General features: G+C 42.2%; 1 pseudogene; it reads right to left on the minus strand.

Annotated features, from left to right (window-relative positions):
- Nucleotides 1–5,287: 5,287 nt before the first annotated feature.
- LOC124723424 lies at nt 5,288–5,405 on the minus strand (annotated as a pseudogene).
- Between the last annotated feature and the right edge of the window lie 17,559 nt (nt 5,406–22,964).

A 22,964-nucleotide genomic window follows, 5' to 3' on the forward strand; every position in this document is an offset into this window, starting at 1 on the left:
AAGCCAGAAGCAAAGTCGCTCAGCACCTGCTTCTTGTTGTTCCTCATTGAATTTGAACTCGTTGAAAACATGGCTCGCTGAAGAAAGTAAATTCCTTACGTCTAGGTGGTACGATCTGGTTTAGACTTTTAAATTTGAACACTGTTAGCTTTGATTCCTTCATATATTACTGAAACAGCCTGCAACTTTCTCACGCCATGACAACGTAACTAGACAACAACTACTGACTCGAAGAGCAAAGACAATACAAGATTAATACCCAGTTATTTCTTTAAAAAAAATACACTGAAGAGAAAGAAACTGGTACACCTATCTGACATCGTGTAGGACCTCCGCAAGCACGCAGAAGCGTCGCAACACGACGTCGCATGGACTCGACTAATGTTTGAAGTAGTGCTGGAGGGAATTAACACCACGAATCCTGCAGGGCTGTCCATAAATCCGTAAGAGTACGAGGGAGTGGAGATCTCTTCTGAACAGCACGTTGCAAGGCACCCCAGAAATGCTCAATAATGTTCACGTCTGGCGAGTTTGGTGGCCAGCGGAAGTGTTTAAACTGCTGCCACCCTGTAGCAATTCTGGGGTGTCGCATTGTCCTGCTGGAATCGACCAAGTCCGTCGGAATGCACAATGGACATGAATCGATGCAAGTGATCAGACAGGATGCTTAACTACATCTCACCTGTCTGAATCGTATCATAGAATCTCCACCAACTTGAAGGGTTCCCTACTGACATGCAGCGTCCATGGATTTATGAGGTTGTGTCCAGCCACTCTGTAGCAATTCTCGAAGTGTGGGGTGTCGAATTGTCCTGCTGGAATTGTCCAAGCCCGTCTGAATGCACAATGGACATGAATGGATGCAGGTGATCAGACAGAAAGCTTACATACGAGCCACCTGTCAGAGTATACGCTTGAGGATATGGAGACCTTTTAATATTTTGGAAGATTAATGGCAACATGTAAGAAGCCATAATAAAGTTCCAGTTCTGACTGTTAAAAACCTACGTAATACCGACTTCCAAATCATTTTCTTGAAATAAATTCACCTGACTGTACTATACAGGGTGTATCAAAAAGAATCATCCGATTCAGCCCGTCTGTATTTCTGAAAATGATAAACACATACAATGAATTTTGTTTTTTGATGAAGGGAAACTCAAAAGCTTTTTTTCATACCTTTTCATAGGTGTGCGATATGCCCCCTTGAGATGCACGGCATATGTCAATGCGGTATTCAAGTTGTTCCCACACTGCAGCTAGCATGCCTCGAGTTACAGCTTCCACAGCTGCTGTTATGCGATGTCTCAGTTCATTCATTGTTGTTGGTAACGGAGGCACATAAACACAGTCTTCTATAAACCCTTACAAGAAATATTCACATACAGCAAGCTCTGGTGACCTTGGAGGCCAATAATGTAAGGCTGAATGCCACACTTCCAGATGCCAGTGTGGCGGTACCACATCCTGTTGGTAAATGAAGTCGTTCGAATCATCCTCTAATAATATCGATATATGTACTTCCCTTAACAGTGTTCTCGGCAAAGAACAATGCACTGTACACCTTTTCTACTGAAAATGCACAAAACACATTAAATTTTGGAGAACCTAGCGGGAACCATGTAAAACTCGAGAGTTTGCTCTTTCCAACAGTACGTTGTTCATGCACATATCTCAAATCACATAATAGTTGTGATTTTTTAAAAATATGATGATTCTTTTTGATATAATCTGTATTTTTTTTTCCTTTCCCTGAGAGCTTTTCCCCTGCCCCAGGCACTGGTGCCTTGCCTAGGCCTGCGTCTTTTCCCATCTCTAAAGTGCAGTTTTACAACTCACGTCACGGTATGTGGTCAACCATTGTACATTTTCCACACATGTTCTTTGTTAGACATTTCTTTCATTCACTAATTGCGAGGTGTATGCCTTTCTTCCTCGATCAATCCATTTGATCTTCAATATTCTTCCCTAACAAATGATTCAAATGGCTCTGAGCACTATGGGACTTAACTGCTGTGGTCATCAGTCCCCTAGGACTTAGAACTACTTAAACCTAACTAACCTAAGGACATCACACACATCCATGCCCGAGGCAGGATTCGAACCTGCGGCCGTAGCGGTCGCGTGGTTCCAGACTGTAGCGCCTAGAAACGCTTGGCCACTCCGGCCGGCTCTTCTCTAACACTTCGTTTCAAAATATTCAAATCCTTTGATTTCTGGCTTCCATGTTTCACACACACACAAAGCTATGCTCCTAACATAGCTATTGCCGAATATATTCTAGGGCTCAAAATTCATATTTTTAATATCTATCTGTGTTGGATTTATGCAGAAAGTTCTTTTCGTTGTGGAATTGTTGGTAATATGTCTTTCTTGCATCTCCCTTTTTTTATTTCTTGTAGTTACGAGAAATCAAAATTCTTCCACCTGTGAAAGAGTTTCTTGTACAAATTCAACATTTAGCGATCTAAGATGTCTATCTGCAGTGCTCATCATTATCGCGTTGTCTTCTTCTTCTTGTGGTACACAGGTGCTGCTTTAGGTTGTCTAGGAGGGGGAGTACTAGGCCCAAGTAAGGGTTGAACATTATTCGTGAGCGAAATATTTATTGAACATCGTGTTCTTAAAAGATCAAGCAAACCAATTAAGGACAATCTACTTGTAAGCTTTCAAAAGTTAAGAAAAAAACACGTTAAAGAAACAACAAGTCTCAAGACAATTTCATAAAAATGTACATCACCATACATGTACTGGAGTGTTTACTTTGCATTCAAGTAAGACTTCAACGCACTGTGACACTGACCCGCACTATACTGTTAAAAACGAAGGAACCCCAAAATTTTGCATGTTGTTGTTGTTGTGGTCTTCAGTCCTGAGACTGGTTTGATGCAGCTCTCCATGCTAATCTATCCTGTGCAAGCTCTTTCATCTCCCAGTACTACTGCAACCTACATCCTTCTGAATCTGCTTAGTGTATTCATCTCTTGGTCTCCCTCTACGATTTGTACTCTCCACGCTGCCCTCCAATGCTAAATTTGTGATCCCTTGATGCCTCAGGACATGTCCTACCAACCGATCCCTTCTTCTAGTCAAGTTGTGCCACAAACTTCTCTTCTCCCCAATTCTATTCAATACCTCCTCATTAGTTACGTGATCTACCCACCTAATCGTCAACATTCTTCTGTAGCACCACATTTCGAAAGCTAAAACGTCCCCTTTTGAAGAATTATATACGAGACTGTGCTTATCTTGACACACAGTATTTTTAGCGCAACGCAATCTGACTTTCAAAAATCCATACAAAAGAATGGCCCTGACTAACATTAACCTATACGTTTCACAAATCACTTACCTCACAAAAATCTTGGTTACTCAAGCTACTGCAATAAAGCGAGCGCCACTACTGCCAGCTAAATAAAAGATTCAAACTACTGAAGGCACTAACTACTGATAGGCATAGTTAGCAAATGAAAGATTTTAATAGAGAACAAACAATGTATTTACCTTAATAGTCATAATATATATAGCAGTTCATGACAAATTTCAAAACTCCGCCATCTCTTTCCCTACGTCCACCACTGCTGGCGGCTCACCTCCAACTGCGCAACGCTACGCGCTGTTCACATCCAGCTGCCGCTGCCCAACACTACAATGGCAGACAACAATGCAAACCAGACACCGACTGCACACAGCACAGCCAGTGATTTTTATACAGAGCGCTACGTAACGTTGCCAATAAGAAAACATAAACAGCCTACTTACAAAGCTTCTATTCTCTTCTTGTCCAAACTATTTATTGTCCATGTTTCACTTCCATACATGGCTACACCCTATACAAATACTTTCAGAAACGACTTCCTGACACTTGCATCTATACTCGATGTTAACGAATTTCTCTTCTTCAGAAACGCTTTCCTTGCCATTGCCAGTCTACATTTTATATCCTCTCTACTTCGACCATCATCAGTTAAAAAATGGTTCAAATGGCTCTGAGCACTATGGGACTCAACGTCTGTGGTCATAAGTCCCCTAGAACTTAGAACTACTTAAACCTAACTAACCTAAGGACATCACACACATCCATGCCCGAGGCAGGATTCGAACCTGCGACCGTAGCAGTCGCGCGGTTCCTGACTGAGCGCCTAGAACCGCTAGCATCATCAGTTATTTTGCTCCCCAAATAGCAAAACTCCTTTACTACTTTAAATGTCTCATTTTCTAATCTAATTCCCTCAGCATCACCCGACTTAATTCGTCTACATTCCATTATCCTCGTTTTACTTTTGTTGATGTTCATCTTATATCCTCCTTTCAAGACACTGTCCATTCCGTTCAACTGCTCTTCCAAGTCCTTTGCTGTCTCTGACAGATTTACAATGTCATCGTCGAACCTCAAAGTTTGTATTTCTTCTCCCTGGATTTCAATACCTACGCCAAATTTTTCTTTTGTTTCCTTTACTACTTGCTCAATATACAGATTGAATAACATCGGGGGGAGGCTACAAACCTGTCTCACTCCCTTCCCAACCACTGCTTCCCTTTCATGCCCCTCGACTCTTATAACTGCCATCTGGTTTCTGTACAAATTGTAAATAGCCTTTCGCTCCCTGTATTTTACCCCTGCCACCTTTAGAATCTGAAAGAGAGTATTCCAGTCAACATTGTCAAAAGCTTTCTCGAAGTCTACAAATGCTAGAAACTTAGGTTTGCCTTTCCTTAATCTTTTTTCTAAGATAAGTCGTAAGGTCAGTATTGCCTCACGTGTTCCAACATTTCTACGGAATTCAAACTGATCTTCCCTGAGGTCGGCTTCTACTAGTTTTTTCCATTCGTCTGTAAATAATTCGCGTTAGTATTTTGCAGCTGTGGCTTATTTTGTATATGGTTGTAAAAATATGTATGTTAAAAGGCAACAAATAAGCGTTGCAGACAACTGTCAATTGCGAAAGCAAACACTTTCAACAACGCACATCATAAAGGTAATGAAATTTCTTGCAGTTCCTTCGGAATTAATTACTTATCGCTAAGTTTCAGTTCCTATAATGAGATACCGTCTAATTGTTAAAACTAGAAACTAAACTCCTCCCGAACAGGCCATGAAGGTCCAACGGTACCGACCGGCCGCCGTGTCATCCGCAGCCCATTGGTGTGACTGGAAGCGGATATGGAGGGGCATGTGGTCAGCACACCGCTCTCCCAGCTGTATGTCAGTTTCCGAGACCGGAGCCGAGACTTGTCAATCAAGTAGCTCCTCAGTTTGCCTCACAAGGGCTGAATGCACCCCACTTGCCAACAGCGCTCAGCTGACCGGATGGTCACCCATCCAAGTTCTAGCCCTGCCCGACAGCGCCTAACTTCGGTGATCTGACGGGAACCGGTATTGCCACTGCGGTAAGACCGTTGGCTCGTCTAATTATTAGGGTACCAAAAGTTTTTAGTACAAGCATATGTGACAGAAGAACTATGTAAACATTTAATACTGTATCTATGCATCAGCAAAACAGCTACAACAAGAAGAATTTGCGTGACAAACAATTTAACGATTTACCTTATCGTATTTTCTGACAGCCAGTTTACTGACTTACAATTTGCTTGGTATCACAGAACGTTCCACAAGACCACTCACCAAAGGAATGAAAAATTATTAAAACAATGACCTTAATTTTTTTCCCGCACGAGTACTGTTGATTCAGGGGCAGCGCAACCCGTCACCTTAGAATCCAACCGACTGCACCCAGGTAGGTAGCGTGCACCGGATATGCACAGTTGCCGAATAATCGAGACAATTCTGCACATGGAGCTAGTAACTGATACCCTTACCTGACAAGGAAAAGGATCTTTAAGTCCAACAAATAATTAAATGATAAATGGTCTTTAACCTCTCAATCATGAAACTAAAGACGATATGATTAAGAGAGTAATTACACACCCACATACCAATGAAGGGGCAGAGACTAAGCTCTCCAGTATTAATAGCAAAACAATAGTTGGGCCTTATTACTGAACATACACCAAAATCTCAACAATGAGATAAGAAGATTCGTCCGCCAACCACAATTCAATTTCAAAACAACGCCCCATGGCGTAACGGTAGTAAGGGGCCGTCACGTGGGACGGAAAACCAACAAGATTTGAATGGATGTACACGGTTGTCAAACGAACTTCGATTCATTAGCAGACAGTACCTTAAATACCAAGCAACTGACACGAATCCTTTTCTCCCAGAATTAACAAGTTAACTAGCAAGATCAAGGCCATTCACAGCAATAAACGATGTAACTTAAACCAAAGCCCATATAGCTATCATGTATAAGGTGGGTAAGGTGCATAAAGAGACGGTGACGCACTGGGGAAGACAATAGAAAGGAGCATTTTGCGAACGTCACGCTGTTCCTAAATTCACTCAACAGGAGCAAGGTAACTGACCACTGTTCTAAGACGCCACATTTTCATCTTAACCAAGACGCCACAACCATGGACTTTCACAGTAGGAATAACTCCGACCGCCTCGTTTCCTCCGGAGCCGCCAGGATAAAACTTATTCTCAGAGACGGTCCCAGGCAGAATACTGAAGTTCTGTCGTCGAATAGAGAAATCACACGGCTCTAATCGTAGCACGCCGTGTGTGAAGGGCCCTTCCTGCTCCGCCGCCTACCGCAGTCTGACCCACTACTCACACTACCGCTTGTGTACGCCAGAACGGCTCGTCCTCTGCTAGAGGCCAAGACGGCATGTGGAAGAAGACGTACCTCGACCTATCAACACGGTACGGCTCAATCTCGCCCTCAAACCTCGAAATATTTTTAACTCTTTTGGCTTGACTCAGATGAACCTTGAGTTCATCCACGATGTCCTTCTGACTCAGAGTGTGACTGGAGTGGGAACTTCTTCCACAAATCATGGCTGGGGATAATAGGGCGTAGTGGCGTCATGTTTAACCCCAGAGCAGAAACAAAAGTTACGAAACTCCCTAGAAGTAAAAGCAGGAGTATTATCATTAACCAGAACTCCGGGGGACGGAAACCAAACCAAGCAAAGTTCTACTGAAAAGGCTAATACTATGTGCAGCCATAACACCGCTACTACGCAACAACTAACCAATCCTGGTAAACCCATCAATGAGGACAAAAATATATCGATATCGACGCTGGGTACGAGGCAGAGGACCGACGTAATCGATAAAGAGGCGTTCCGTGGGCGTCTCGGCTTGAATAAAATGAAGTATCCCCATTCGCCTATGAGGATTTCGTTTGGCCATCTGGCAGTTCTGACACTGAGAAACCACCCTCCTAACAACTCAATACAATGTAGGTCAGGTAAGGGATTCTTGGATTTTATTGACAGTTTTATATAGACTTACGTGGCCTCCCACCGCTGAACTATGATAGTAGTTAAATACCATAGGGATCAATAGGGCCAGAAGGCAGATTTCGCCGCCTGCTCCTAACCCGCACCATGACAGATATTTCTCCTCGACTCGTGCCTGGGTGGCCAGATGCTAACTGTCCCCAGCTCGGGGTTCTCGTCTTGTTGCCCGACCAAATCATCAACTAACCAGGGAATATCGGTAAGAACAAAATTAACCTTCTCCTCCAGTGGCTCAGCGATGCCTCCAGAGCACTTCTTCCAGCTCCTCAAACATGCAACTTGGGGCGTCGGCTACAACGTTATCACACCCTTTTACATGGTGCACCTTGAACCGAAAGGCGTCAATCCTGACTGTCGCTCAATGCGTCCAGTTTTATGAGGACGGGCCAAAACCCAACTGAGAGCTTGATAATCGGTCTAGCGTGAACTGTCTATGTTCCAAATAGTATTTAAACCTCTGTAAGGCGGAAAGAGCAGCAAGCGCCTCCGATTCGTAAGTACAGTATTTTCTCTCTGACGCCTATAAAGATCGGGAAATGTAGGCCAACGGCCTTCGCTCATGTTTTTGCTCCTGATGGAGAACGGCAGCCACTGCAGAGTTGGAGGCGTCTGTGTGAACGACGAAGGGCGTGTTCATATCAGGTAGGGCCAAAACGGGAGCGTTCCTCAGGCAAACTTAAGAGAGTCAAAGACAGCTAGCTGACTGTCCGTCCACACAAACGGCTCTCCTTTCTTGTGTTGGGGATTCAGAAGAGCCGCTAATCTGGCGAACTTGGTTACGAATTTCCGAAGGTAGCTGGTCATCCCGATGAACCGCGCCACCCCTTTCTTAGTTTTGGGAGGAAAAAAGCTATAAATGGCCCGGGTCGTCAACTGGTCTGTTCTAATACTGCCTGCCGAAAACGAACGACCAAAAAAGCAAATCTCCCTTGGAGCTACTTAACACGCACCAAAATCTCAACAATGAGATAAGGAGATTCGCCGCCAACCCCAATTCAGTTCCAAGACAACGCCCAATGGCGTAATGGTAGAAAGGGGCTGCAACGTGGGACGGAAAATCAACAGGATTTGAGTGAATGCACACGGTTGTCAGACGAACTGCGATCGCATTAGCAGACAGTACCTTAAATGCCAAGCAACTCGCACGAATCCTTTTCTCCCAGAATTAACAATTAACTAGCAAGATCAAGGCCATTCACAGCAATAAACGAGGTAACGTAAACCAAAGCCCATAAAGCTATCATGTATAAGAAGGTAAAAATAAAAGAAGTCTTAATTAGCCGACCGGAGTGGCCGAGCGGTTCTAGGCGCTTCAGTCTGGAACCGCGCGACCGCTACTGTCGCAGGTTCGAATCCTGCCTCGGGCATGGATGTGTGTGATGTCCTTAGGTTAGTTTAAGTAGTTCTAAGTTCTTGGGGACTGATGACCTCAGATGTTAAGTCCCATAGTGCTCAGAGCCATTTGAACCATTTTTGTCTTAATTACAGAAAATCACGAAGTTACTGGTGCTACAATAAGGAGTTGGTACAAACATGTGCAGCCCTCTGCAATTCGCTCTCGACGTACCCACGACCACGGCTTAAGCATGCAGGAAGATTGAGCCGGTATTTTTAGACTTCTAATAGCCGTGAAGGTAGGTAAGGTGTATAAGCAGACGGCGACACACTGCTGAAGACAATAGAAAGGAATATTTTGTGAACCTCATAATGTCCACAAATTCACTCAACAGGAGTAAGGTATCTTACCACAGTTCTAAGACGCCACGCTTCCATCTTAACCAAGACGCCACAACCACGGACTTCCACAGTAGGAATAACTGTGGGCGTGCCGCCGTCCGAGCGATTTTTCAGACTGCCACTTCTGTACGTCAAAATGGCTCGTCCTCCTCTAGAGCAAAGATGGCATGTGAAAGACGTACCGCGACCTACCGACACGGTACTGCTCATCTTGTACACATGATAACAAATAGTTTGTAGTCGCTCCATACCACTCTAAGCGTTTAGTATCTGCTCCAACCCCCCCCCCCCCCACCCCTTCCCTTCTTGCGAGTGGAGAGCTGGGTGCAAGTATCTTTGAATTGTGGGTCAAGATAGTTGGCAACAGAGTAGTTGCAAACCCGAAGTGAGGAACGCTGAAAGTGCGAGAAAAAAAAGTAAGAAAACAGTAAAGAAAATCATGCCAGATTCACATTGAAAATCATTTTATTCGAGGAAAGCAAATTATAACAGTTTCACATCATTTGTAGTGTCTGACAGAATAAAATGCTGCGAAAGAATAATAAGTTTGTAACTAAAACAAAATAAAAGTGAATATTTAGATGAAGGTGTAAATGCCATGCTTCAACCTCCAAAGAATCTCTGTAAGTGCATAGCATTTGTTGATCAATGGAAAATGAGCAACATCTTTGGAGACAGGGAGACTATGCAGTTTGAAACCTAAAAATACACGATATTAAGCTTTATTTAATTATGATAAACAACAGACAGTTAAATTTTAATGATTGCATCTTACACTGCGTTGAGGTGGTTCTTTCCGAGTAACGACTGCCTCTTTGTATGCTACGAGCGGCTTTCCTTGAATACTTAGCTCAGTAATCTGCTTTATGTTTCCTTTCATCACATAAAGTGCAGGCACAAAAAATATATGTGGAAGACAACTGGATGAAGTAAAATGTTGCTTCTAGGAAATCGAGCAAGTAGCAGGCTATAACATATTTATCACCGCAGTGAAACACGCTCACCACATTCAACGTTCCTCATGTGACGAACAAAGGAACATAACGATACACACCATTAAATTTAGTGAAGGTATTCTGACGTACAAGGAAGTTTTTCTGGTACTTTCAACCTACCTAAAGTTATAAATCATAGCACATTCAGTGGTTTATAGAAAAAACATCCAATTCTGGGACTTTCAGCGTTTCCTATTTCCTATCTTCAAATACGGAGTAACCATTTGTATAGCATATCCTGGTGCTAGGTAATTACGTCTGTTTTGCAACAAACGACAGGTAGAAACAAGGAGTAGTCTCATTTTGTTGTTTACATATGCTGACTGCCGAGCAACTAACACGGATCAGTGAAATCTGATGCTGAGAACAATACGTACCCAACGACTAGTAATCATCAAAAGAGCCGTGAATATCGACTGAAATAACTGAATTAATACTCGAATAGTTTGTATTTGTAAGCAAGGCGTAAGTACCAGTTCAAGAGCACGGGCTGGGGAGGATAGGAAACCCTCCATGTCTGGTGATGTATTTGATAAGCAGTAGGTTGTCGTCGCCGGTCCTGGCGCAAATAACGATCTTAACTCAATCTCACTGATTAGGGTTTCCTCTTTCCTGTTACACGCTTGGGTGACATATTCAAGATCACTTCACTTTCCGCTTCCTCTGGGGAATCACTAGAAACTGACCGAGGTAATGTAGGGAGGCAAGTGGACTACTTTTATTCCAGGTCATGACATAACTCGATACCAGTCACGTGATACACAGTTTATGGGAAACCCCTGGACTGATGGGAGCACATTAAATTGGCGGGAAACCCCTCGGCTTCCTGTGGACCAATAAGAGTCGAGCTCTTCATTAGAGGTCTGTGCATCATGGGGAGACATTCAAATTTTTTTGTAAACAAATTAACCATAATTCTATAGTGAAATGGTTTGGAAATAATAACAATGGTATAAAAAATTAACTAACAGTTTATAATCAACAATTTCTTTTTTGGTAATAAATTTTTCAATAATTTTTGTTGAATATTAATAATTATTTTTGAGGATGAAGTCTTTCGCTACGGCACTCTTGTAAAAAGACGAGTTGTAAGACCTATTTCCCGACCTCCTAAGAGGAAAATGGAGATGGTCCACCCTGTTAACAACAGTCTCGGCCTCAGGATCGCTGCGATTTATAACATCCCTTATGAGTGCAGAAGTAATTATATTGGTCAATCTATCCGCACCATTCCCGATCGCTGTGGACGAAATCAACGGCATATTAAAAATCGAGAATTGTAGAAATTTACAGCCTCACAAATAAACACAAAATACTGTTTCACGAAGCAAAAATTTTGTCCCAGGCCCCTACAAAAGGGGATTCTGTAATTAAACAGACTGTAGAATTAAAAATGTGTAAGAAGAACTTCAACGGGGACAGCATATATGATCTTAGCGGTGCATGGGAGCAAGCTGTCGATGCACAGAAGAGGCTGAGATATTTGTCGCAGTGTTTACACTACAACAGTAGTGGTGGCGCCACAGTCGCAGACGTTGACACCATCTGCGATAGCATTACATAAATACTGACCAATTAGAAGCCGTCTATGGGCTATATAAGACCACCACAGTAGCCGTTTTGACAGTTAGTTGCTCCTGACGAAAACGGTGGAGATAGCTGTCAAAAGCTTAAGGTTTTACCCTCAACTGATACGGCAAGAAGTCCGGGAATGTTTTTGCAACATTCTTTTTCTTTTATGGCTTTACTTACAAGGCTAATTATTCTTATATACAATAATTTACCATTTTTTGTTGCTGGTGTATTTACACAGCCATTTGTTCTTACACGTATACATCAGTTTATCTATAAAGCTATTACTTTTTTCTGAAGAATTATGGATGAGAGACTGTGGAAGAGTAATGCCTTCGAAACATTTAGCTGAAATTTTTTAATGTTTAGTGTTGATAATTTTCTGGTTTGTTCCCTTTTTGTTCATTTGCTGTTTAATTGTAATATTTTAGTGATATTCCCATGGCATTGTAAAAGATGATATTTATTCTGTGGCTACACCTCACTCTGCGTGTGTATTATCTTTTTCTATGTTGTTCTCCAGTACCATAGTCTATTTGATGACAATAGTCGTTTAAAGACATATGATGGCATTGTAATCCTAAAATTGATTAACACAATAAGTTAATACTGTAGAACATCCACAATTTTGTGCTTAATTCTTAGTCCTTTTTGGGAAGCAAGGATTGCGAGTTTAAGTATTCTTATATGCAGATGCCATTATGTAAAAAATGCATGGCCCATCTTACATTTAATTTAAGATTCAGGAGAGTTGTCGGTAACCAGTAAATTGCTTAAATGACCTTACCATTTTACGGAAATTGAGAAGGTTGAATTTAACATTAGGGACTGTGAGAAGAATGCAGTGTAGGATAGGTCTTCCCGGATTCAAGAACGGTACAGGGAAAAAACCTATTTGCAAAGGTAGAGTCTATATCCAGTTAATGCAATATCAGGATTTGTTGTTAATTCATGTTATATTCTGCAGGTGAATGATATGGCTCAGAAATGGCAGATGTTGAACTAAAGCACCACGTTTCTAGTGCCCTAGCCGTAATATTAAATTAATTTGTTCCAATTTGACCTACAGTTTTGTGTTTTTGAGAATGAAAACTCCATGGTTCGTAATTAAATTTTGCCTACACTTGCCGTTACATTTAAGAAAAAAAAGTCGAGCCCATGTCCCATCTGACATAAGATTCTGTGCTGCTTAATCTTAATCGTTGCGGATTTTTAGTGAAATTACTTCTATTTCTTTGAGGTATAATGAGCAGTTCCAATTTGCGGATTTTTAAGGGAAAAAAACGAAGCACACGGTGCAAGCTACATAGGTCTTCCCGGTTTCAAGAAACACGTACATGAAATCCCTGTTTCGTATATTGTTCATACATGGTCAAGATATGATGCTCAGTCAAAGATGCTACGCAGGTGCCTAGTTGTTTCATAATTCGCATTTATTTTTTAGAACTGGTAGGAATTAAGAAAAACAGTAAATTTTTAGCTTTCGTGGTATTAAAGTATTGATTTGTACAAATTACACTTTGATTCCGTCTCTTAGCGTGTTCGGAAAGCTCTAAAGATCTTGGTGACATTAAATCGATTTATTTTATATGTTTGTCTCACTAAAGCCGTTATGAATATTGTGGAGCACAGCGCTTTGATAAACATATTTAGGTTGTCCATTCGTCTGATATTCCGCCGCGTGCAGAGGGAGTTTGAATGCTTCTGTTTAGCAAGCAAACAACAAGCTTGTTGCGCAGTACAGGAAACAACAGTCAGATTAGCAGTTACTTTGCAAATTGACAGTTAGTATTAACAGTGTTTCGTGCACTGAGGCTAATTGCACAGCCGCATACCACATGTCCGGTGGAGCATGTATACTTTGCAGGTCATTACGTAACGTGCTCTGACCCTGTAGTGATCAGAAAAACAAAGATAATTTTCGTGAGTGGCACTACAGTTTAATACTGCTACTCTAGAGAGTAAAAAAGAAAACGATATGAAATTGAGTATTTTAATAACAACGAGATATTTCTTTTATTCGTTGCGGAACATCGTCTTTTCCTAGCAACGTAACTAACTTTAATAACTCAGATCGATCCTCATACTACTGATAAATTTGGACTTATTCCCCAACAGTTACGCGATAAATCTGTGCCCATTTCGTTTCCGTCTTATGTTAAAGGCGGGTGCAATTACCATTTCAGACGGGAACAGCTTGCCCATCCTAGCGAAGTTCCCACGTGACCGGTCGAGAGCGCAAGTTATGATACTGATGTCTGTCCTGGCGGGTTAAGTAAAGCTTCAGCTTGTAATGAATACATTTATTGAAATACACTGGTTACTATCCTGTACAACAGAAGTTGTCCGCCAAATCATAGTAGCATGCTCATTGTTCTACCGAGCACATTCCGTACCCACTCACAGCATGACATCACATCTATCAAAAACAGTCTGTGCTATCATGACCCTACTGCAACTTGAAACATGTCTCTGATCACATAGTTCAGTACTTGTTACATTCCAATGGAGGCTGTTCTTCATATTGTCACAAAGTCTCTCCTCTTTACAAAAGGGGTAAGAGATCCTACGAGCAGGGCTGAATTACAGTTCAATAACGTTAACGTCTCGCTTTTGCACGGTCCTAGAGCATATTCTAAGCTCATAAACTATGGCGTTCCTATAAGAAAACGAATTTCTGTCAGTCAGCACGGTTTCAGTAAAAAACGTTCTAGTCATTAGATGCAGGTGAATTGGTCGCTGCCATCAGCCTACAATTCCGAAAGGCTTTCGGCGCTGAACTACACTGGAGTGCAAACTTTAAGGAAGAAAGTAACTTTCGCATGCCCGATAATGCTGGACTTACCCTCACATGGCGAGAAGTGGGCACACGTAATGCATCTTGGAACATTGTCGAACATGATCGTTTCGGTGGCGAAGGTTTTATGGTGCGGGAAGGCATAATGTTGCTTGGGCGTTCTGACCTCCAAATCTTTGAATACCAATAAACCACCGGTTCTTTATAGAATCGAACTCTCATGTAAAGAAATAGCTTTAAACGTCTGACTACGTTACAAATGAGCTAATGTGTTTAATATTTGACGTTAAACACGTAAGCGAGAAAAGGTTTGGAAAGGGTCTGGAATGTTGGAAGTCGCTAAGTGATATCATTATGAAACACTGGATGAATTGACTGGTCAATCTGCGCTCCCTTTTAAGCAAAAGCTAGTTTTCCACGCAGCTAAATATGTCTGACATCATATCTTCTGAACTATGTGTTGTAATATGATGTAATTCTGCAGGTATATTCGGTGGTATGTGCGGATACTGTCTGCAAACTGTGTTACGAATAGAGTCGGTTGTAAGGAAATAATAAGTTAAAACGTCATGTGTGACGCTGAAGTTGTACTGCACGAACAGCAAAAATGTAGTAAGTGATAACCCTTTTTCCTTTTATCGGTTTGTGACAGGTGTCAGCAACAAAAAGTTTCGTAAGGGTTTGAAATTAAATGTAATACTTGTTGGAATGCGCTAAATTCTATTTTTTTCTGAATTAATGGATGAATAAAATCCGGGTATTTGTGCACCGCCAGTTATGCTGCCTCAACAGAAACACAAAGTTTCTAAACTTTAATACTTCTCTTATTATGTGCAACTTTCAACTGAAGTACTTAATGAATACATTATGATAGAATTTAAAATTTTTCAATTCTCAGTGATTATGCAAAATGCAGGGTTATTCTAAATGATGGACCCATTTTCAAAACTTTGTATTTATTCAAGTACAAATCCAAATTGAACAAGCTTCATACCAATGAAAAGAGGAAGTTTCAGACTTTTTTTCATAATGTTTGAAATCAATTTGATGAGTTTAACACTTTGTAATAATTTTAATTAATTAGTTTTAATAATTATTTAATAATTATAAATGTGATAAATGTCATAAATGTTCAATGTGGCCACCGTTGGCTGCACACCAAACATCGACGCGGTAGCCAAACTCGTCTCACACACCTGAAGGCGTATTTGCTGTTACTGACTACATGGCAGCAAATCCGGTTCTGCAGATCGTTCGAAGAGGCTGGTAAAGGCGGGACGTAAACAGCTTCCTTCACATAACCCCATAAGAAATAGTCGCAGGGTGTGAGATCACAAGATCTCGGTGGCCAGAAGTGCAGAGCCAGGTCCTCAAGTCCCCTACGATCGATCCAGCGCTGAGGAAGGGAGTCATTCAAAAAGCCTCATACATCACCGTGCCAATGGGGCGGAGCTCCATCCTGTTGTAAAATGAAGTCCTGGGAATCTTCCATAACTTGAGGGAACAGCCATTGTTCCAACACGTAAAAGTACGTGATTCCTGTTACAGTTATTTCCGCTAAGAAAAATGGCCCATAAACATTTGTACGAGATATGGCACAGAACATGTTTATCTTCGGTGAGTCTCTTTCGTGTTGCTATGGTGAATGTGGATTTCCCAAACTCTATTTGCGAACATTGTGTCTGTTGACTTTTCCAGTAAGGTGGGACGTCGCTTCATCGCTAAAAATTATATGCTGTAGAAATGCGTCATCTTGCATTTTTGCTGCCCCATAACAACAAAATGCCAGATGCTTCTCTTTTTCACTGGGTTTGAGAGCCTACACGAGTTGCAATCGGTAGGACTTGTAAAGCAAATGGCGTCTCAGAACTTTCCATACAGTTGGTTGGGGTATTTTAAGTTCTCGACTGAGTCTATTAGCAGACTTGCTGGGACTGCGCACAAGACATTCTTGGACCCGTCGGACATCATCCTCTGACACACGCGGTCGGCTTGTGCTTTTTCCTTTTCATACACTTTCAGTCTGTTTAAATTGCTTAAACGAACAGCTAATGCTTTTGCGAGTTGGTGGTTGAATACCGAATTTGGTAAGAAATGCCCGTTGCACTGCAGTTTGCGACTCACTTTTCGCGAACTCAAGAAATCAGAAAACCTTGTGCTACACAGTCGCCATATAATTCACAACTGACAGTGAAACCGAATGACGGCCCTATTGCCGCGCGAACTCTACCGGCCGCTTCTGAAACCATCACCGCACGCCCGCATTCACCCGCCAAACACTTTGAAACTTCCTCTTTTCATTGGTATAACGCTTGTTCATTTTAGATTGGTACCTGAATACACACGAAATTTAAAAAAATGGGTCCATCATTTACGAGGGTGAGTCAAATGAAAACTTTAAATTTGTAATAACAAATCGAAATTTCGCGCTGTTTTCCCCTAAGTTGGTAAGCGTGCTACAAACAGCGTACAGAATGGCCTGTAGGTGGCAGCATAGTGCAGATGAACACATACCGTCACAGTATCAGTATAATGATGCCCGCCCCACTTGCGACTTGCACAAGTGAAGAACAGCGTTCTGTGACTCGGTTTTTGCGTAGTGAAGGTGCGAAACCTTTGAAATTCATCGACGAATGAAGGTTCAGTACCGTGATGCATGTTTGTCACAGCAGCAAGTCTACGAATGGAGTACGAAGTTCGCAAATGGTGTGACTTCAATGGAAGATGCTCCTCGTCCAGGTCAGGCACAACGAGTTGTGACTCCACAGAACATTGCAGCAGTTGAAGCCGTAGTGAGGGAAACCCGCCGAGTGACACTGAATGACATTGTAGCATGTTTACAGATTAGTCACAGGTCAGCACATCACATTGTGCATGATGTGCTCCAGTTTAACAAAGTGTCTGCAAGATGGTCGCCACGACAGCTGACTCCTGAAATGAGAGAACGACGTGTTGATGCTTGTGAAGAACTTCTTCGGCGCTTTGAACGAGAAGGTGATGCCTTTCTTGCAAGAATCGCTACTGGGGACGAAAACATTAAATGCTTGGGGAGGGGGGGGGGGGGACCACTGTCACCAATGCATCATACACAGATCTCCTAAAAAATCATCTGCGGCCTGCAATCAAATCAAAGGGACGTGGATTGCTGTCAGCAGGTATCCTTTTGCAACATGACAATGCAAGGCCCCACACTGCCCGTACAGCAGTTGCAACAATCACAGACCTGGATTTTGAGTGTCTTCCTCATCCATCATACTCACCAGACCTTGTCCCAAGTGATTTCCATATGTATGGACCACTCAAAGACGCAATGGGAGGAAAGAAGCTCCGTTCTGATGAAGAGGTACGCCACGCGGTGCATGAGTGGTTGCGCGGACTACCAAAAGAATTTTTTCTAACGGAATTTATGCACTTTGTAAGCGCTGGAGGACTTGCATTGAGCGTGGGGGAGATAACGTTGAAAAGTGATACAGCTTTGTACCACTTCTGCACAATAAATAATATTTAAAAGATATTGAAGGTTTTCATTTGACATACCCTCGTAGAATAACCTTGTATTTAAAATCAATTTTTGTTGGCCCTGGGAGCCGTTAGATAGCAAACTGTAGCTGGTACAAGGTACAGGATTCGGAGTTCGTAGATAATAATGTAGATGGTATGCTCGCTGGTCAACGTCATACTTCTTCTCGATGTGCGTCTTTCCAGCAATGCATTCGGAAATGACTTCGACAGCTCGCGACCGCATTTAACAGGGCAGCTACAGGAAATCGAGGAACAAGAGGATATTTGGCGAATGGACTGGCCTGCCCGTTCCCCCTAATTGACACCAGCGAGCACGTGTGGGATGCATTGGGGAGACGTACTGTAGCGCGTGCACATGAACCAACGACCATCGTGCAGTTGTCAACCGCGCTGGTGGAACAGTGGAACCCCCTACCACAGGAAGTCAGGTACTCCTTACCAGACTTGTGGCCAACACGGGAATACGTTGCGTGGCACGCTTTGCCGTCTGTGATGATTACATACCACATCAAGAATCGTGTACCCCCTTTTGTAGTGTAACTGACTTTGAAAAAAAGCTTCTTTTCTGTTCGTATCATTGTGTATTTCCTTCAGTTACCTTTTGTACTCCACTGTAACACTTCTTTCATCGTATAGCTCAAGAGACATCGAGCTATGTTACTTGGCAGTGGCACATTAATAGAAAGTTACTTTCGTCCTTAAGTTTTGCACATCAGCGCTTATTGTCGGCTGCTAACCAAGATACCGTCATACGGCGCTGCTGAAGTGGTCTCCAGTCCTACGACTGGATTTCTGCACCACTCCACGCTAGACTACTCTGTGCCAGCCGCTTCATCTCTGAAAAACGATCGCAATTATTGTACGAGGGGCGTTTGAAAAGTCCGTGCAAAGTCCGAGAGATGGCACCACCGGCACGTATCGAGGTCATATTTAGTTAGTAGCATCTTTGGAAAGAACACACACCAAGTTTCAGCCATATTGGTCTATTTCCTTGTGTTTGGCATTCGTGTGAATCAAGGAAGTCGAGTGATTGTCAAAAAATGGACGAAAAAGAATTTCGTGTGGTGATAAAACATTACTTTATGAAAGGCAAAACGCCTCAGGAGACTAAAGAGAAGCTTGGCAAACATTACGGTGACTCTGCACCTTCGATTATAATAGTTTATAAGTGGTTTCAAAATTTTCGGAGTGGCCATATGGGCACAAGTGATGCTGAACGTTCTGGACGCACTCTGGAGATTGCGACTCCAGAAATCATTGATAAAATCCATGATATGGTGATGGATGACAGAAGAGTTAAGGCGCGTGAGATTGCTAGTGCTGTGGGCATCTCGAATGAATGGGTACATGATATTTTGCATAAACATTTGGACATGAGAAAGCTGTCCGCAAGATGGGTTCTGCGATTGCTCACACTTGACCAAACACGGAATCGTGTGAAGTGTTGCAAGGATGGTTTGCAGCTGTGAATCCACAGGACTTTAAACGTCGTTTCGTTACTGTGGATGAAACATGGATACATTATTATACTCCTGAGACCAAAGAACAATCTAAACAATGGGTTACCAAGGGAGAATCTGCAACAAAAAAGGCGATGACCATTCCTTCGGCCAGAAAGGTTATGGCGACTGTCTTTTGGGATTCGCAAGGGATAATCCTCATCGACTATCTGGAAAAGGGTAAAATTATTACAGGTGCATATTATTCATCGTCATTGGACCGTTTGAAAACCGAGATGCAAGACAAACGCTGGCGATTGGGCCGCAAAAAAGCCCTTTTCCATCATGACAATGCACCAGCACACACCTCAGCAGTTGTGGTTCAAAAATTAATTGAAATAGGATTCCAACTCGTTTCTCATCCCTCCTATTCTCCAGACTTGGCTCCCTCGGACTCCTAATTGTTCCCCTATTTGAAGAAATGGCTGGCGGGACAAAGATTTTATTCAAATGAGGAGGTGATTGCAGCAACTAATAGCTAATTTGCAGACTTGGACAATTCCTATTATTCGGAAGGCATCAACAAATTAGAACAGCGTTGGACGATGTGTATAAGTCCAAAAGGAGACTATGTCGAAAAATAAAGAAGGTTTACCCCAAACATGTAAGTAGTTTTTATTTTTGCACAGACTTTCAAACGCCACTCCTAGTCAATCCTTGGCTTTCCTGTAGAATTTTTACTCCCCCCCCCCCTCCCCTACGGACCGATGACCTCAGCAGTTTGGTACCATAGGAACTTACCACCACATCCCCCCCCCCCCCCACCCGCCCCACCTACCCTTTCTTCCATTACAAAGCCGACGATTCTTTTATATCTCAGGATTTCTTCTTTCAGCCTATTCCTTCTCTAAGTCAATTTTTATGAACAAACAAAATTACTTAAGTACTATTCGAGCGGAATCTTAAGTAAGTGATAGTTCTTCGCAAAAAGTAGTCCACTTTGCTTATATGACGTATGATATATTTTTGGGTAACTCTTCCCGTTCTGGAATGGTGTTTTTGGCAAAAAGTTGTGTGAGTTCGCAAATCTCTTGTCGACCTATGTTCATTACTCTGGGTATTCTGACATTGGCCTCTCAATATGTATATTCTTTACTGTCATTTGACTGATGACCTAAGCAGTTCGGTCCCATAAGATCTTACCACTACTGTCGTCTCTTGTTAACAATATCAGCTCATTCCTAAGAATTAGCAGTTTTCACTCAGTTAATACTAGGCAGAAATCCAGTCTGCATTTGGATCAAACTTCCTCGACTCTTGTCAGTGAAGCACAAAATGGCGGCCAAAATACCTCACTGATGTGGACTCACTGAACATTTGGGAAGCTACTCGTTATATAAACGGTCCGAATGTAGGGGGATTTCTTTGCAGTACTGCGTGCAAAACCACATACCTTCCATTTGCGTTAGCATCATCATCTAGCTTGTTTAAAGTAATAACAGTTTGTTGTTGTAAGTCAGTGTAATCTAAAGTACTTCGACAGGATAGTTTATGGAGATTTAAACCTCTTCTCATTTACATTATTTGTGTACAAACTAAGTATGCCGGGGGTTTATGGTATACGGAAGGGGTGGTTCGATAGTGCATTCACAATTAACATAAATGAGAAAATCCTGAGGCGCTTTGTAGAAGACCACAGATCAATCCCCAGTAAAAAGATAGGATAATATTTCGGCTAAAAGCATGACATGTTTTTCTTGTCTTAAAGTTCTTAGAAACATGAAATATCCAGGAATCAAGCTGTAGTTCTGTCTAAAACTTTAGAGGAACGCTAAACGAGATAAGTGTTATGTTATCTTAATACAGCTATAGAGATTTACTAGGGCACGGCTTTGTCAAAGGAAGTGGCAAAAAATATCGCTATATCAATATATCGATATTTATTCAGTATAACCACATATATAACATCGATATTTGCATAACTCATGGGTCGATTAATCGATGTTTAATAGTGGACATCGAAAGTAAAATTTTTATTGAGTGTCTTTTCTTGATTTAGTCGCTGTAGTTCTTATCAGCAGATTTCTTGCCCACTTTAAGTACTACCAATCTTTGCAGTCTGATGGTAAATGTCTTACAGTGGGCTTAATTTAATTTCATATTCAGTACTACAAATGAGCACCCTCCACGGTATTAGGATGGTGTAACAGTTTCTTTAGTTCTTCAGTGTATATTGGTATATTTAAAAATTTGCCCGTCCCTGTCTTGTTACAAATCCATGGCAATTTTTTAAATTTGTAAATGATTAGTAAATGTGTTAATAGTGACTGCTACAGGCAGTATGAGAACTGCCCGCATCACATTGATCTGTCTGAGGCCAGCCAAGCGTGCGGTCTTATCTCAGCCTTTGGTGCTGTCCGCTGCAGCTACCTACGGCGCCAGCTGACTGCCGCTGTGTAACACCAGTCACCAGAAACAGGTAGCACACCTGTGGCTGCGGTGAAGGGACTGTTCTGCTGTACGTGAGACTTGCTTCGGTTTGGCAATTACTCGTAATTTTCGCTTTACTACGAGTGAAATGCGACTGACAGATGTTAATATCCTCAGTATCCTAAAATAGGAGTACCCCATTCAATTACAGACCCACTGACCTCAATTTGCAGTAGGATTTTGGAGCAAATACTGTACTCGAACATTATGAATCACCTTGAAGAAAATGACTTATTGATACATAACCAACACCGATTCAGAAAATATCGTTCTTGAGCAACACAGCTAGCTCTCTGTTCCCACCGAGCGAGGAGGCGCAGTGGTTAGCACACGGGACTCGCATTCGAGAGGACGACGGTTCAATCCCGTCTCCGGCCATCCTGATTTAGGTTTTCCGTGATTTCCCTAAAATCGTTTCAGGCAGATGCCGGGCTGGTTCCTTTGAAAGGGCACGGCCGATTTCCTTCCCAATCCTTCCCTAACCCGAGCTTGCGCTCGGTCTCTAATGACCTCGTTGTCGACGGGACGTTAAACACTAACCACCATTTGAACCATTTCTTTATTCCCGTGAAGCAATGAGTGCTCACGACAAGGGATCTCAGATCCATTTCATATTCCTAGATTTCCAGAAGGCTTTTGATGCCGTTCCTCACAAGCGACCATTCATCAAATTGCGTGCACATGGAGCATCGTCTCAGTTGTATGATTGGATTCGTGATTTCCTCTCAGAGAGGTCACAGTTCGTAGTGATAGGCGGTAAATCATCGAGTAGAACAGAAGTGATATCTGGCGTTCCTCAAGGTAGTGTCATAGGTCCTCTGCTGTTCCTTATTTATATAAATGATCTAGGTGATAATCTGAGCAGCCCCCTGAGATTGTTTCCGGATGACGCTGTAATTTACCGTCTAGTACAATCATCAGACGATCAATTCCAATTACATAGATCTAGAGAGAATACTGTATGGTGCGAAAAGTGGCAATTAGCACTAAACAAAGAAAAGTGCGATGTCAACCACATGGGTACTAACAGAAATCCGATAAGTT

The sequence above is a fragment of the Schistocerca piceifrons genome, chromosome X, assembly GCF_021461385.2.
Source record: "Schistocerca piceifrons isolate TAMUIC-IGC-003096 chromosome X, iqSchPice1.1, whole genome shotgun sequence".
NCBI lineage: Eukaryota > Metazoa > Arthropoda > Insecta > Orthoptera > Acrididae > Schistocerca > Schistocerca piceifrons.